Here is a 15,886-nt window from a genome sequence, read left to right on the forward strand (position 1 = left end):
AGAAGCCACCGCAATGAGAAGCCCGGGCACCACAACAAAGAGTAGCCCCCGCTCGCCACAACTAGAGAAAACCCACGTGCAGCAACAGACTCAACGCAGCCAAAATTACAATTAATTAATTAATTAATTTTTAAAAAAGTTTTAAAAAAAGAAATCTACAATATTTTATTGCATTGGATGGACTAAAGTCCAAACATTTTTATCAATCAGATGGGCCAAAATCCAAAAATGTGTTCACTCTGTTGGAAGGACTGTGGGAAACTCATACCTTGTTGGTGGGAGTGCAAATTAGTATAACCCTTGGTGCAATTTGGCATTATCAGTAAAAAAATTATAAACGCATAATTTTAAACCAGCAATCCTATTTCTAGAAACTTCTCCTATAGAGATATATGCACATATGCTCAATGACATATATTCAAGCTTAATCATTGCATCAGTCAGTAAGAGCAAAAGACTGGAAACAAGCCAAATGTCTATTAAAAATGGACTGATTGGTTAATGATGATATGTCTAACACCAGGAAATACCATGCCATTGTAAATAAGAATGAGAAAGCTTTCTGTGTGCTAACATGGAAAAATATCCAAGATAAATGTCTATGTGAAAAAAGCAAAGGAAGGGACAGAATTCTTTTATATATATATAAATTTATTTTATTTATTTATTATTTTTGGCTGTGTTGGGTCTTCGTTGCTGCCCACAGGATTTCTCTATTTGCGGCGAGCGGGGGCTACTCTTCATTGCAGTGCGCAGGCTTCTCATTGCAGTGGCTTCTCTTGTTGCGGAGCACGGGCTCTAGGTGCGCAGGCTTCAGTAGTTGTGGCTTGCGGCCTCTAGAGTGCAGGCTCAGTAGTTGTGGCACACAGGCTTAGTTGCTCCGCGGCATGTGGGATCTTCCTGGACCAGGGCTCGAACCTGTGTCCCCTGCATTGGCAGGTGGATTCTTAACCACTGAGCCACCAGGGAAGCCCAGGACAGAATTTTTAAATGACTACCTTTTATACAGAAAAGGTAGAAAGGAATAAGAATATAAATTTCCATTTATATATATTATCATACAAGGAACTCTGAAAAGATATCCATGGGGAAGGGATCGGGGTACAAACTGGGCCGAAAGGATGGAAGGAAGACCTTATACTGTTTGGGTCTTGACTCATGTGACTATATTACCTATACAAAAATAAAGAGTTAAAGTATTTTAAACAAACAAACAAAAAAGAATGGAATCAGCTGCACTTTTGCTGGGACATCGTTGCTTGAACACCCATACACACTTGCACATAAACACAAAAGAGGGATTTTAATCTTAATGCCTCAAGGATCTGTCTACTCCAGAGGACCTCTCCAAGTCCAGGGTGGTATCTCAGCATGGCCTCTGATCTGATACATCCAGTGTCCTCAAGCTGAGTTCAGACTCAAATTAGCTACGGTGATGCCAGGAACTTGCCAGAGTCAGCCTGGACTCTGGTTTTCCTGGGGATGATTTCTGTAGTGAAGGTGTGATATGGGGGTAGGAGCAGAAGCTCTGGGATTGCAAAGACCTTGGTTTGAATCCCACCACTGACTAGCTGTGTGACCCTGGGCAAAATTAAAGTTCAATTTCCTTATCTGTAAAATGGCAATTCTACAACCTACCAAGATAAAATAAACTCACAGAGTTGTTTGGAAGACTCTATGAGATAACATATATGTATAAAGTTTAGAGCACAGAATCTGATAAAGAATGAATATTCAATCAAAGTCAGACATTATCATTTGTAGAGATAAGTTGTACCAATTTAAATGGAAAACATCCAGCCAAACTCAGTTGAATGGCAGTATATGGCACAAATCTAGAGAAAAGTCTACTACTTTCATTATAAGAGCTGGTATGTCACAAATTATAAATGATTCTTCCCTTGATGTTTTCCAGTGGTTTTGGTAGGAGTGCTTTAGACCACGATAAAAGCTACTTTCCAGCTCACCTTAACTACTGATGTAACAGACCTCGAGCCATTATTCTCATAATTAAACTGCCAAAATAATGCTGTTTAAATTATTCAGAATCAGAGTGAAAGATTCTACTTTATAGGGCATATGGTGGGCTTACATTTCAAAGTATTAAACTGTTTTCTGTGCAAGCCCTGCCTCCTCTTTTCCCTCCACTCATTCCACATAGGCCATTTCCTCTCGCCAGCCCTCACTAAAGCACGAAGCCTCAAAGAAACCACAGTCTAATGCAGTTCAGTAATATTCACAGGCAGCAAAGAGAGCTGGCTTTTCTAATCCAAAAGACTATACAAGACTGAGATGCAGGAAGAGGGAGAAGGTCGTCAGAGGAGTAACTCACATGGGGGTGGGGGAGAGAGAGGAGGGAGAGACAGAAGTAGATGCCCTTCAAGCAGGTGAAAGGGCGGACTGGAGAGGCAGGAAAGGGATCTGTTGTCTCAAGCTTACTGGAGTGGAACTCTCTCAGGATCCTTTCCTCGTAAATAACCTGCCATCCAACAGTCCTTAACCCTTGTGGGCCCACCAGAGAAGGAACCTGCATAATTGTGTAGGGATGGGGCATGAAAAGAAACCTGATCCATTTAGCTTGTTGGAACTAAACAAACTGCTGAGAATTTCCTTATAAGCTGGGACAGTGATGGACTGGACGCCAATATTACATTATAGGGACTAGACTAGAAAACTGTTGATAAATAAATTGGGGGCAACCTGAGTTGTCCTATAAATACAGTGCTACCCCCGGGCTAGAGCCAGGCATATCTCCCCCGTCCCAACCCAGACCTCCCCCCTTAACAGGGACCCTTGATTGCTAGGCAATGGTACATAGATATGGGGAGAAACTTATTCTATGTGGTGAAGGTACAGAGATATCTTCTAGCTGACAGCAGAACTAGGACCTTAATAACTGATTTTAAATACTCAATGGCATAAAATTTCAGATCTGGAGATGCCAGAATAGTCAGGGCTCCATGAATGTGAAGCAGAGACTTAAAACTCAAAAACAGTAGACAAATGACCAAACCTTCACTATGGGTGGAAGAGACAGGCAGGTGCTACAGGGGAAGAGAAAAAGGCTCCCTGCCAGAGCTCAGCCCATTTCCAAAGGCGTCAAATGCATGTGGCAGGATTAGAGTAAACAGGAGCTCACTGACGGGGAACTGGTGCTGCTATTTCATTGACCAGCACCTGCAACTAACCCATGAATTCCACTCCTTGTTTTGGACAGTATCACATGGCAACTGGACCACTTGGTAAAGAAGGGACTTAGGGACTTCCCTGGTGGTGCAGTGGTTAAGAATCCGCCTGCCAATGCAGGAGAAACGGGTTCGAGCCCTGGTCCTGGAAGATCCCACATGCTGCGGAGCAACTAAGCCCGTGTGCCGCAACTACTGAACCTGTGCTCTAGAGCCCGCGAGCCACAACTACTGAAGCTCACGCACCTAGAGCCTGTGCTCCGCAACAAGAGAAGCCGCCACAATGAGAAGCCCACTCACCACAACGAAGAGTAGCTCCGGCTTGCCACAACTAGAGAAAGCCCACGTACAGCAACTGAAGACCCAACGCAGCCAAAAATAAATAAACTAATTAATTTTTTTTTAAAAAAGGGACTTAATCTGCCCAGACTAGCTTCTTTAGACCTATATTAAAGATGTCAAGTTGAGAAATGTGCCTGACACCTACAGCTTACCTGGAAACTCTTCAAAGCCACATAAATGCTAACACCAGGACCCAGAGTGAGCTTGAGGAATCTGATCACTTTGAGATCTATCTCAACAGGACTTACAAGGCAGCACTTAGCTGGGAGGACTTCTTGCTGGAATTTACTCAGATGGGGACATGACCTTAGGGTTGCCTGTGGTGGGAAGGACCTGGCAGGAATCCAGAAATCAAAAACCATGGCCAACCATTTACAGGTGAGCCCTCATGTAAAAAGATTTGTCCAAACCCTGCAAACTACGCTGGGACATTCTCCCTGAGGGAAAGGAGGATAGAGGCAGCGTATGGCTTTCCTAGCAGGGCCCTATGATTTTCCCTTTCTCTTTTGATGTTTGGGAGGTTCTGGGCTCCCCACTGATCTCTGCTTTTTAAATCAGACATCAGGGACAAAGCTGCAAGAACACTTCTGGCTAGCCCCAGATGCTGCTCAGGGACACATAAACTGAAATGAGCTAAGGCAGGTACCAGCAGAGGGATGGAGGTCTGTAATGGAAATAGGGCAGCAGGGTAAGAACAAAACAGCTGACCTGCCTAAGTCTGGGGGAAGGGGATCAGAAACTTTTAAATGTATTAAAATGTGAGCAATGACTATAAAGTGATCATTTGTTTGTTTAAACCAGGGTTTTTCAACCTCATCTTTCTCCACATTTTGGCCAAACAATGCTTAGTTGTGGGGAGCTGCCCTGAGCAGTGCAGGACTCTTAGCATCAACCCTGGCCTCCACCCACCAGACACCAGGAACACCCCTTCCCCAGCTGAGACAACCAAAAAGGTGTCCAGAAATTGGTGAATGTCCCCTGGGGGGCAAAGTTATCCCTAGTTGAGAAGCACTGGTTTAAAGTAAACTACTGACATTTTTTCATCTAAATAAAAGTAGTTTGCTTCAGGGTAATCACTTTGGCAATTATATATTTATTTCAGTGATACTGTTGTTCAAAGCAGTTTTTGAGCTTTTCTTTACAAATCAACATCAGAGTTTTTCAGAATTTCATTTAATAGGCTTTAAGAAAGAAAAATCTTTGTCTACTGCTTCTAAAAATCAAGCTCATAACTAATCATAAGAATGGTTTTGAAGGTAAACGGATCAAGCTGAGCTACATATTGATAAGTGGGGGTGGGAATAGGGGAAGTGGAGGTGGGATTATCATAATTTACTAAGATTTTCAACTTATGGTTTGTAAATTGCAAAGGAACAAATCCAGAAATGTTTAGGGCTATGGCAATATTACTGGAATAAACGTAGAGTAGCCTGAGGTAACTATGTGGGAAGTGTACTTTCCAGCATATTATCCTAAATCCTTTTTCCCTTTTTCATTTATTATGAACGCAAATTAAAGAAAGTAAATCTAGAACATGAACAGACTCGGTGAAAAATTATTTCGTACAGATTTTCAATTTTATTAATTACTATATACATGTGTGCACTGCAATTACACGTACACACACACACACACACACACACACAGCAGAAACAAAAAACATGTCATGTTCCTTACATTTACCATACAGGATTTTGTGTTTTATTTTAATGCTTCACATACATATATGAACTTGTGTTTCTCTTTAGTATTTCCTTTATCAGCTAGGTTAATGCAAATCGCCTTGGGAATGAAACACAACATAGAAGGCAAAAACCCAGAAAGTTTAATCCTAGATTCTGAGTTATAAAAGCTTAGGTACTTAGCCATACAGAAGAACTCAAGGGCATAGACAAGAGATCTAGGAGGAAACCTCTGAGGTTTCCATGCCTCCTAGCACAGAAGAGCATGCTTCAGGCTTGGGAAGGGAGAAAGTCAGAGGGAAAGCAATTAGTGCAGATCTCAGAGAAAAGGGCAATAAGCCCTGGTGAGGTGCCAAGTAGTATTATGGAAACAGAGGAGAAGGGGTCAGGCTCTGCTGCATGGGTAGAGTGGGAACAGGTGGCTGATGGGGCCTTAGGCATCCATAGAGAGTTACTCTTGCTCCAGCGTGGTGCAAGGGCAGCAGAAAGTCTTCTGAGAACACTCAATAGATGTGGAAGTATTGCAGAAGAGCTGTAAAAAATGAAGGAATCATGTAGCTTAGCAACAACACAGACCTGTATGGACTAGTGGTCAAAGACCTGATAGGACCCTGGACATCTCAGGGGATGGCAGTGTGGACAGAGGCCATGGAAACTAAAGGACCCCTCCTTCTAACTTATACATAAGCTTTTTCTAACTTGCTGAGAGGTGATGGAGAGAGGGGTGGTCACATTTAGAGTTGACCGAAATAGGTTCCTACCATGCCCAAAGAATAAAGAAAGCTTTATTAAAATTAAAAATTAAGCTATAACAAAATAAAATTTTGTTCTTATATGCTGACTTTGTCAAGGGAGGTTTGAAACCATTTACTTCAGGTATGGGATCAGGTCAGTACAAATTTTCTCTCTTCTATACCCCTAATACAAGTGGCTGTCAGACCTGGTTGATTGTCATAATTACCTAGACAGAGATTTGGATTCAGTTAGTATGTCTGCGGAGACTCTGATGATGGGCCAGGTTTGGGAACTTCTTAATACTGCATAAACCATTCTCTGACATGACAACACCCACAATATGAGGAATAGGCATGATTCATGACAAGGGGTTCAAAATGAATGTCACTAGGATATGATAAGGTATCTGGGTCAAGAAGGGCAGGAACAGGAGGTGCAATCAATATTGGAAAAGATTTCTCTGGTGATTCAAAATAATTTCAACAGATGTGAAATCTGGGAGATCTTTGAGTCAGCATACACGCCCAGAATGTAGGGAAACTGAACTCCTATTTCAAGGGTGAAATAAGCTTGAAGTTCTCAAGCATTTGTGAAAAGAGAAAATTACTGCTACATCTGAGGTCTTAGGAAGTTACAGAAAATTAGAAAATAAGCCTTGTCTTTTAGGCAAACAAAATTGATCAACTCAAACATCAAATAAAGATACTAAACGCCTAACTTTCTGTTTTTCAAATGGGAATGTTATAGTATCAGGGACGATGCTTTCATTTGCAAATAACAGAACACAACTCAAATGGCTTAAGCAGTAAGAGGACGTGTTATCTCATAGAAAAAGGAGTCCAAAGGTAGGAAAATTTCTTCTGAAATTTCTGTTTTGTCATTTTTGTGGAAAAAGATGGTGACAGTCATTCCAAAATATCACATTCTCATACACCTTCTTCCAGCGTAGTAAAAGGGTCTTTTCTTTGTGTCTCTTTTTAGGAGGTTTAAAACCTTTCCCAATGCTCCCAGAGGCCCCTTAAACACCTCCTCCCAGGATTGTATCAAGTGCCCATATTTAAACCATGCACTGAAAAAGGATTGGGCCTGCAGTGGTTTCTACAGGGTAATTGGTATTGTGCCGGCTCCCACCCCGCACGTGTGGGAAAGCACATGGCTTCAGGGAGGAAGCAGGAGCCTGAAAAAGGCAGAAGACTGATTAACCCACGAGGAGGAAAGGGAGGTTAGCTTTGAGAAACAATGTTCGCTTAAATTGTGACTTTAGGTGATTACTCTGGAGTGATAGTTCAGATATGAACGAAGGTCTGACAGGGAACCCATCCATCTAAGTGCTCTCTGCTCACCCTGGTGATGTGTGTTCAGGATAGACTAATCTTGATTGTTTTGTTTGTTTAAACAAAACCTGATTAATAAGTTAAGCATGTTTTGCAACACCACATAAGACTTTCTAGTGACTTTTACATGTCTGCTATTTGGAATTATCTTGTGCCACAGCCTCTTTGATGATACAGATAATACGCTGTAAGTCCATAAACACAGACAGCATAGAGCTGGACTCACACTTGCAATTGCTATTACCACTTCCACAAACTTAATGTTGTTCTCACGGGTATACAGCATGTTTAAGTAAAATGGGTGTTTCCCACTCCCAACAACAATGACATAGGAGTACATATTAACACTCTCTCTGTATGAATAGACTCAGATCTGCCCTTCAATCAGGTTTAAGAGCTCTACTTTCCATGTCAAGCAGGACCTCAAAACAAATATCCTTACCATCCCCTCCTTTCCTTACAATTCTTTCATCTTGATTTTCACATCTTCACTTTCCCTTGAAAGAGGGACCTATTAAAATTAGATGCCTCCGGATAATATAACACTATATATGCATGACCCACCAGACTGGTTTACATTATATATATATATGTATATATATGTATATATATATTTATTTATGCACACACACATTATATACATTATTATATACATTATATTACATTCCTGTTTTGGCTCTGAAACATAATCCTGACTCATGAGTATGTATGAGGCAGACAGACTTTAGTTTAGATATTCATTTAACAACCTCAACATGTTAATATGACAACTTGTTAGAAATGAAAGCATCCTAGAAACCAATGATATTAGCAGAAGGCCCCACTAGGAGATACAATTCATGTAAAACCCTTAGCAAAATGCTAAACGCACTATTTATTGTGCTTACTATTACTCTTATGAAAACAGAGGGCTTCCCAGGCTAAACAGAGTAATCAGTGTCTTTGCCGCATCTCAGGTCCCAGGACAGCATTCTGTAATTGGAGAGACAAGGCCAACTCAGAGAAGAGTCAGAGAACATTTAAGGTAAATAAAGGACCTGCTCAAATCACCAGCAGCTGTAAACTCAGTGCTAGGCAATAGGGAATAGGAGGATGAAAATAGGGCCCTGCCCTCAGGCAGCCTCAACATGTGGGAGAATTCTAGAAAATTCGATAAATCTGAGAAGAGAAAAGCATCTGAAAAACTGTACAAATTAGATGCCTCTGGAAACTATAACACTATATATATATGACCCACTAGACTAATAGACTAAAGAGACCACCAGGACCAATAGGACTCATTTTTCTGTTAGAAGAAGTGATAAGTACCTCAAGGGCAGTTTAATTCCTATTTGTAATCTAAGTCCTAGTACAATTCCTTGAGTAAAATGGGTAGGTGCTCAATAAATATCTGCTGAATTAATTTTGAAGTATAAACTCAGAAAAACAAGGCAAGGCAAGGGGGCCAGACCAAATACTCCATCCCTTAGGCCTTCTTCCCTACTTTGTTTCAAATGAATGAGATACCCCTCTCGTTCATTTTCTCGTCAAACAAAAAGTATTTTTTGAGCATCTGTTGTTGTGCAAGGAAGTGCTGAACAGGATACTTTTAAAATACGGTTCCTGAATTCAAACAACCTTCAGTTTGGAAGAAAAAATAAACACCTAAACAGATACCCAAAATGCAAAGCAGAATGCAGGGTCACGTGAACAGTTCACACAGACAACTACAGCCTCTCGGAATGAAGGTTCACATCTGGGACATGTGACCCAGAAGAAATGCATAATGGAGGAGAGCATATGAGCTGAACCTTGAGTATAATATTTCAATAGGCAAAAATGTGTGCACCTGGGACAGAGGAGAGGCACACATCACAAGCAGAGGGACCTCCAGGGGAAAGTTCTTTCATTTGCTTATTCAACCAATATTCTTAAGTATCTGTTATAGGTCAAGCACTGCTTTAGGTGCCAGTGATATAGTAGGAAACAAAATCAAAACCTTGCCTTCACAAAATTATAGAAAATCTCCAACTGCGTTTCCAGAATGTTTGTTAGTCTGTTTTGATAATGCACAGAGTGAAAGAGGGGAACAATAGAAAGGTCAACACAGGAAAGGTAGATTCCAGGGTTGGTACTTGACTGTGGACGACCCAAAAGCCAAGCGAAAGAAGTTTTTAGACTTAACTCTGTTGACAAAGTAAGAGTCATTACAGGTTTCTCAACCGAGAAATATCTTAAAGTGGTGCTCGAAAAGATTATCTGGGTAGCAGAGTCCAGGGCTGGGTGACTGAGGGTGTGGTTTGGAAGCAGGGAGAAAGACAATGCAGCGATTGCATTCTGTTGGGAAGAATCCAGCATAAGCATTGCTTCCTCTGAGATGCCACCCCTGATTCAATCAGTCGGGCTGAGGTGTACCACTAAGGTGTCCTCATAACAATTCATCTCATCTATGATAACACTTACTGCACAGTATTGAAAATGCCTGTTTATTAATTTTTATCTTTTCGCTCATCAAGAGGAAGAGATTAGGCCTAATTATCTTTGTGTTCCCAAGCGCCTAGACCACTGCCTGGCATGTAGCAGAAAATATTTGTGGCATGAAGTGAATAATCAAGTGTTATGGGTTGAACTGTGACCCTGAAAATTCATATGTTGAAATCCTAACCTCCAATACTCAGATGTGACCTTATTTGGAAATAGGGTCTTTGTAGAGGTAATCAAGTTAAAACGATATCATTAGGGTGGGCCCTAACCCAATATGACTGGTGTCCTTATAAAAAGGGGAAATTTGGACATAGACATGCATATAAGAACCTAATATGAACATGAAGATGACCATCTACCAATGAAGGAGAAAGGCCTGGAACAGACCCTTCTGTCACAACCTCAGCAGGGACTAACCCTGCCAACCCATTGCTTTTGAATTTCTAGGCTTCAGAATTGTGTGACAATAAATTTCTGTTATTTAAACCACCCAGTTTGTGGAACTTTGTTACAGCAGCACTAGCAAACTAATACAATAAGTGAAAATGTTCAGCCAACTTGGAGAACCACCCAGAATCAGAGCTCAGGATTAAGGTCATCATTAACTATAAATAAAGAGAGCTGATAACATGGGAGCAGAATACATTTCTGTGATAAATAATGCAGGAGGAAACATGGCAAAGGGCACCTTCTCAGTGAACACCCATGTTTATAAAACAGAAAGAGAAGCCAGGGAAAAACATAAAGAAGCAACAGTCAGAAACCTGCAGAATAAAGTTGCCTGGTAGAACCTCCCTCCAAATAATGAAAAAAAAAGTAATATGAATCGTAAATAAATAAATAGCCACAAAACTTCACAGAAGGAACCAAATAAGGAAGGGACACAGACAAATGTTCTAAATTTCAAAAAATTTGTGGCCCAGGAAAGGCTCTGGAGCAGAGTAGCATCCATAGGACGGCAGAGCTCCTAACCCAACACAGCCTCTTCCCCAGCTGTACTGCTGTTGCAAAAGAGCCTGAGAACTTGCACAAGCACCCCCAAGTCTGAAGAGAAGCAAATGGACTAATCCTAGTCTTTCCCTTCTCCAGCTCGAGAAGGGAACAATAGAGAGACTCTGATGATGGAGGCCCCACACTCAACTGGTGAGCGGAGCAAGGCGCCTTAAAGGTGTCCCTTGGGAATGGCATACACCTTTAAGGTGGAGTGAATCTTGGTATAGATACTTAACAACACTTTAAAAGTGAGAATACAACCTGAGTATATGAGATGTATCTGGGTATACCTTATACCCAGAGATCTCATTCAGCCCTAAATCCCCTATCTACCAAGGCCTCAACCCCACCAAAAATGTTCCAAGTACACAACTACCTAGTCCCCCAAACAAACAGACAAAAAGTCAATTCATTAAATTGCAACTCATATTGGCTAGATACAGGAAAGAAAAGAATTTCATCACTATTCAGAACAAGAGTAATTTTTTTTCACACACACACACTGTATTTTATTTTTACAAGAGATAAATCAGCTGACACCAAGCATTGTAAATGGATGACCACAACAAAAGCAACAATGATTGCAATTAAAAAATATGGAATGCTTCACAAATTTGCGTGTCATCCTTGCACAGGGGCCGTGCTAATCTTCTCTGTATTGTTCCAATTTTTAGTATATGTGCTGCCGAAGCAAGCACAAGAGAGTAATTCTTAAACTCTAATGTGCATTAGACTTTTCCTGAGATACTTGTTGAAAAGGCCTATTTCTAGGGCCTCCCCAGAAGGTGATCATATCATTCCAGGGGTCCTTCAATTACAGGTAGGGAAACACCGCTTGTTAACACAAATGGATTTTTAAGTGAGTGTTTTAGGTACTTAAGAAAATGAAATAAAGCATTTCTTACAGTATGAAGGAAAATGTTTTCGGGCAGAACAACAGAAGCAGGATGGTCCAGTCTGGGGCAGTGCCCCTAGGATTTTCGCTCTGCTATGTATTAATACTTAATACACGCCTTCATTTCACACTCATGGGTGAAGACAGTGACATTAGAACCCCTTCTGAAGGGGAAAAGAGAAGATGAATTCATTCATTCATTCTAGGCTTTTCACACATATGAGTTTTTCTAAGCCTACTTCTTAGCTATTGCCTACTGCGTATCTAAACATCTGCTTAAAGAGATTCTGTAAGGAATTAATGATGTTAGAAATATTGTTCTGTCCAAAACTGACGATAGATTAGCCCATTATCATATACTACTATTCAGCTGAATCAATTATGGAATTATCCAAATTATATGCAATCCTACAGCACAGTATATATAACCAGTACTAGTGTTTCGCTCTTGTGCATTGGGATGCCCAGGTCAGTTTTTCACGGGTGGCGTTCTATCTGGTGGGCTGGACATTCACGCCAAACTGGTTGTCAATTATTTTGACACTCTATATTTGGTAGTCATCACACTGCATTTAATTTTATTTGTAGTCATGTTTTTGTTTTGTTTTGTTTTGTTTTTTGCGGTACGCGCGCCTCTCACTGTTGTGGCCTCTCCCGTTGCAGAGGCTCCGGACACGCAGGCTCAGCGGCCAGGGCTCACGGGCCGATCTTCCCGGACCGGGGCACGAACCCGTGTCCCCTGCATCGGCAAGCGGGCTCTCAACCACTGCACCATCAGGGAAGCCCTGTAGACATGTTTTGCATCACTTAAAACTCTTGTAAGTTCTTGTGGAGTAGGGTGGGAGGGGTGTCTTATGCAAATTTATATCTCATACAGAACTAAACCAGGGGAGGGGAGGCAAAAAAAAAATCCATGGTATTAATCAATCAATCAATCAAGTAAATGATCAGAGCTGATGTTTACATTTTGTTGCACTGGCTAGCAGGAAGATCCAATTTTCTCAGCTTCAAATTAAGTTAAAGCGTAAGGAAATAAGCCATATTTATCTGTAAATATCTCACATGACAAGGTCAACTTCTCAATTACTTACAGTTTAATTGGATTTATTTATGCGTTTTGCCTTTTACTGAGAGGCTGTACTTGATCATCTCAAAAGATTTCCTTTAATGGGATTTGATTCTGAAAAACTTGAGGAATGTGTTTTCATTAAAGGTCAGCTGTACTTTTTTTTTTTCTTTTTAACTCTAGAAATAAGATTACTTGCATTTCACTCATTTGAATTGTGACCTTTTAATGAAATCCTCGTGGCTTGAAGGAATTCCCTTGACAAATAAACCACAGCGTGTGCAGCACCATCTTCTAGAACTGCCATATGTCCAGGAATAAGAAAAGATAAGCCTGTTTTTATGAAAGTTAATACAGACGACTGTCAGTTGCCAAATTCTTGATCCTGTGAGACGTGTAGTGTTTGATGAATGTCTGAGTAAACTGCCGTGTCTGTGGGCGTCGTGGTGTCCACCGCACCCTGTTGCGATGTGAAATTAAACAGAAACCTCAACGTGCCTACTGGTGTCTCAGTGTCACATGGAAGGAGGCCAGGCTCCACCTTTGGGGTACCAGGTGCTACCACCAGTTCTGACAGACTTAAAAACTTGAAATTCACTTCTGAGGGAAGACACTGAAATGCAGAATTGAGAATTGCTGGTTGGGGAGAAATAGCATTTAAGCTCATGAGTTGTGTTTGGAAATATTATGTATTATATAGTACAGAAGCTAGTATAGTTAAATTAGCTTTAGCTAATTCTGAGCTGTAGAGTCTGTGATCCCTCCAAATAAAATTTAGGAATATAACCTTGACTCATGCTTTTATTAAGTGTGTTATCTTACACCTCTCAGTCAAACATCATTCACAGAATTCTCGTAATGCTGAGGATAGTAACAATGAAGCCTCTTTTCATTACTCTGTAAAATCCTTTCCCAGCCACAACTGTCAACCTACTCTTCTAATGACCCTAGCTCTTCTTTATTCTCTTCTAAGAATGCTTCTCTATTTATCTAATCTCAATCTTAATCCAAGACAAGTTCTAGGAAAAAAGGAAAAATGAGAAACATAAATAACAAAAACTTAAAAGGAAAGAGCATAAAGTAGCAAAAGGAGCCTTGCCAATACGTTTGACAACAGAGACCCAAACTTATTGTTTGGTATATATTTAATTTTCATCATAAGACATGTGTTGTGATAGGAGAAAGTTTAACTGTTGTGGCCTGCGTTGGTAAATCAATAACAACAGCGACAAGCCCCTGGCCATGCTGGGACACAATCCAAATGGAAAAAATAAGGGCTAGGCCTATGATAATGAAATAAGAGAGAGGGACTGTTCTTGAGCAGATCTGACACACTGTGATTCATCACGGTGGAGATTCTGGACCCTACTGTCTCTAAAGGGTGCTTGATGGAGGGTGTGACTGTTCTCAAACAACCACCCCTCTTGGTTAAAGGTGTCCTTGCTCACAAGAGCCACACACAAAGGTTAGAGACCTCCCCTTTTGCTATACCCAAAGGCTTTTCCTGAGTTCTTATCTATGCTGATTTCCCTGCCATCCCACAATTCTGACTTCTTCCTTCCTTCCTGAAACCCTAACCTTGGCTGTCAGAACATAGCACTTTTCTAACTGGCCTCGTGCCTTTCCATCGGTCAGCTCTTTATCATTTTGTTCTGCTGGTTCCTTTCTTCATGCTCCTGCACTGGGGCTTTCTTTCTCAATCTGTGGGATTTTCCTGTTATCTGCCTGCTCTTACTACTATGGTAATGACTTTCAAATCTACACTCTGAGCTAACCTTTCATGTATGCCAGAGGCCGCTATTTGCAACTGCCCATAAACATTATAACTTGGACATACCACTGTCACAGAAAACCTAACTAATCCCCAAAGGAACTCATCTTGCCCAACTTCTACTTTCCACCAGTTGGCTTCTTTATCCAATACCTACACCAATGTTAATGGCTTGACTTTTCTTCCAATATAAAACACCAGACTCATCTTTGACTCTGCTCTTTCATCTCTAACTTGCAAACTGCTACAAATTAATTTGATTTTTTTTTTTTTTTTAGATGAAACCTTTCTCCACCATTTTCATGCTAACAACCAAAACTCCACTTCACCCTGTATTACTGCACCCAGGCTGGGACAACGCCTGCCTCCATGCTTATTTCCTTTAGATTCATGCTTAGGGTTGATATTATTACCAGAAAAAAAATCAGCCTCAAATACCACTTTTATTATATTTTCTCCCTCCTCAAGAACCTACAGTGACACCCCATTATAAATCACATCAAGTCCCACGTTCTCAGCTCCGTTATCTGATTCCAGTTTACTTCCCACCACTCCCTACTCCTCTAACGTTAAAATCTTTCTCTCCCTCTCTCTTCTTCTCTCCCTCCCTTATTCCCTCTCTCTCTCTCTCTTTCCAGTAAGCTATTTCCCACCTGTCCTCTCCCCTCCCCTCTTAACCTCAAAAGTTATCAGCTGTTTGGTTTTGCTCCTATCACGTTTTTTCTACTAACAGAAATGGGGACTTAGAAATTTCAGAGGCTGCTTGTTAAAAAACCATTAGTCTAGTTGTATAGTACACAAGGATTTGTAAAGAGGGGAAGAGGCAGATAAAACCGGACAGTTAGACTGAGGCTGAATAATGACTATCCCTAAGGGCAAGTGTGTCTTATTTATTTATTATAGCTCTCAGGTAAAAACACTGAAACAATTGTGAAATCACCATAAAGCATGAACAAGTAAAACAAAATACCAAGGTCTCCCTTGTGACCACTGTGTATGAGATTTGTAAGGACAAACACTTCCTGCCACGGGAACTCAGCCACTGTGTGTCTCAGATGAAAGCAGTTCCTTTGCTTTCATAAATTAACCAAGAGGTTCAAAAGCAAGATGGCAACAAGTTCTGCTAAGCAACTTCTCTGACAAAGGTCGGAAAGACTTTTCTCAGTTGCCCAAATCAACCTGTGCCAACCTGGAATGCTCATTATCAGGGATTTTTGCAGTTAAAAAGCTGCTTTTATAAAGGTTTAAAAACTGGTACCTCTGAAAGGAATGCCCTTTTAATAATGAGTTAATAGAAGCGAGCAAATCTATGAAATGGGTTGGTTAAACCTTAAGCAGAAATTCCCAAGGAAGAAGCAAAACCACAAATGACAGTCAGCTATCTCATTAGACCTCAGTAGTTTTACTCAAAAACTGAAGA

At 40.8% G+C, this 15,886-nt stretch overlaps 1 protein-coding gene and 1 non-coding gene across 2 annotated transcripts in view; both read right to left on the reverse strand.

Annotated features, from left to right (window-relative positions):
* Positions 1-15,886, reverse strand: part of ELOVL7 (ELOVL fatty acid elongase 7) — a 71,541-nt gene that overhangs the window by 26,191 nt on the left and 29,464 nt on the right. The window lies entirely within an intron of this gene.
* LOC115801657 (U6 spliceosomal RNA) lies at positions 11,325-11,432 on the reverse strand. The gene has a single exon (XR_004021972.1). It is a non-coding gene; the product is annotated as a U6 spliceosomal RNA (small nuclear RNA).

This window comes from Delphinapterus leucas, chromosome 3 (genome assembly GCF_059928025.1).
Source record: "Delphinapterus leucas isolate spDelLeu-1000000601 "Yukka" chromosome 3, BTC_Dleu_Yukka2, whole genome shotgun sequence".
Lineage (NCBI taxonomy): Eukaryota > Metazoa > Chordata > Mammalia > Artiodactyla > Monodontidae > Delphinapterus > Delphinapterus leucas.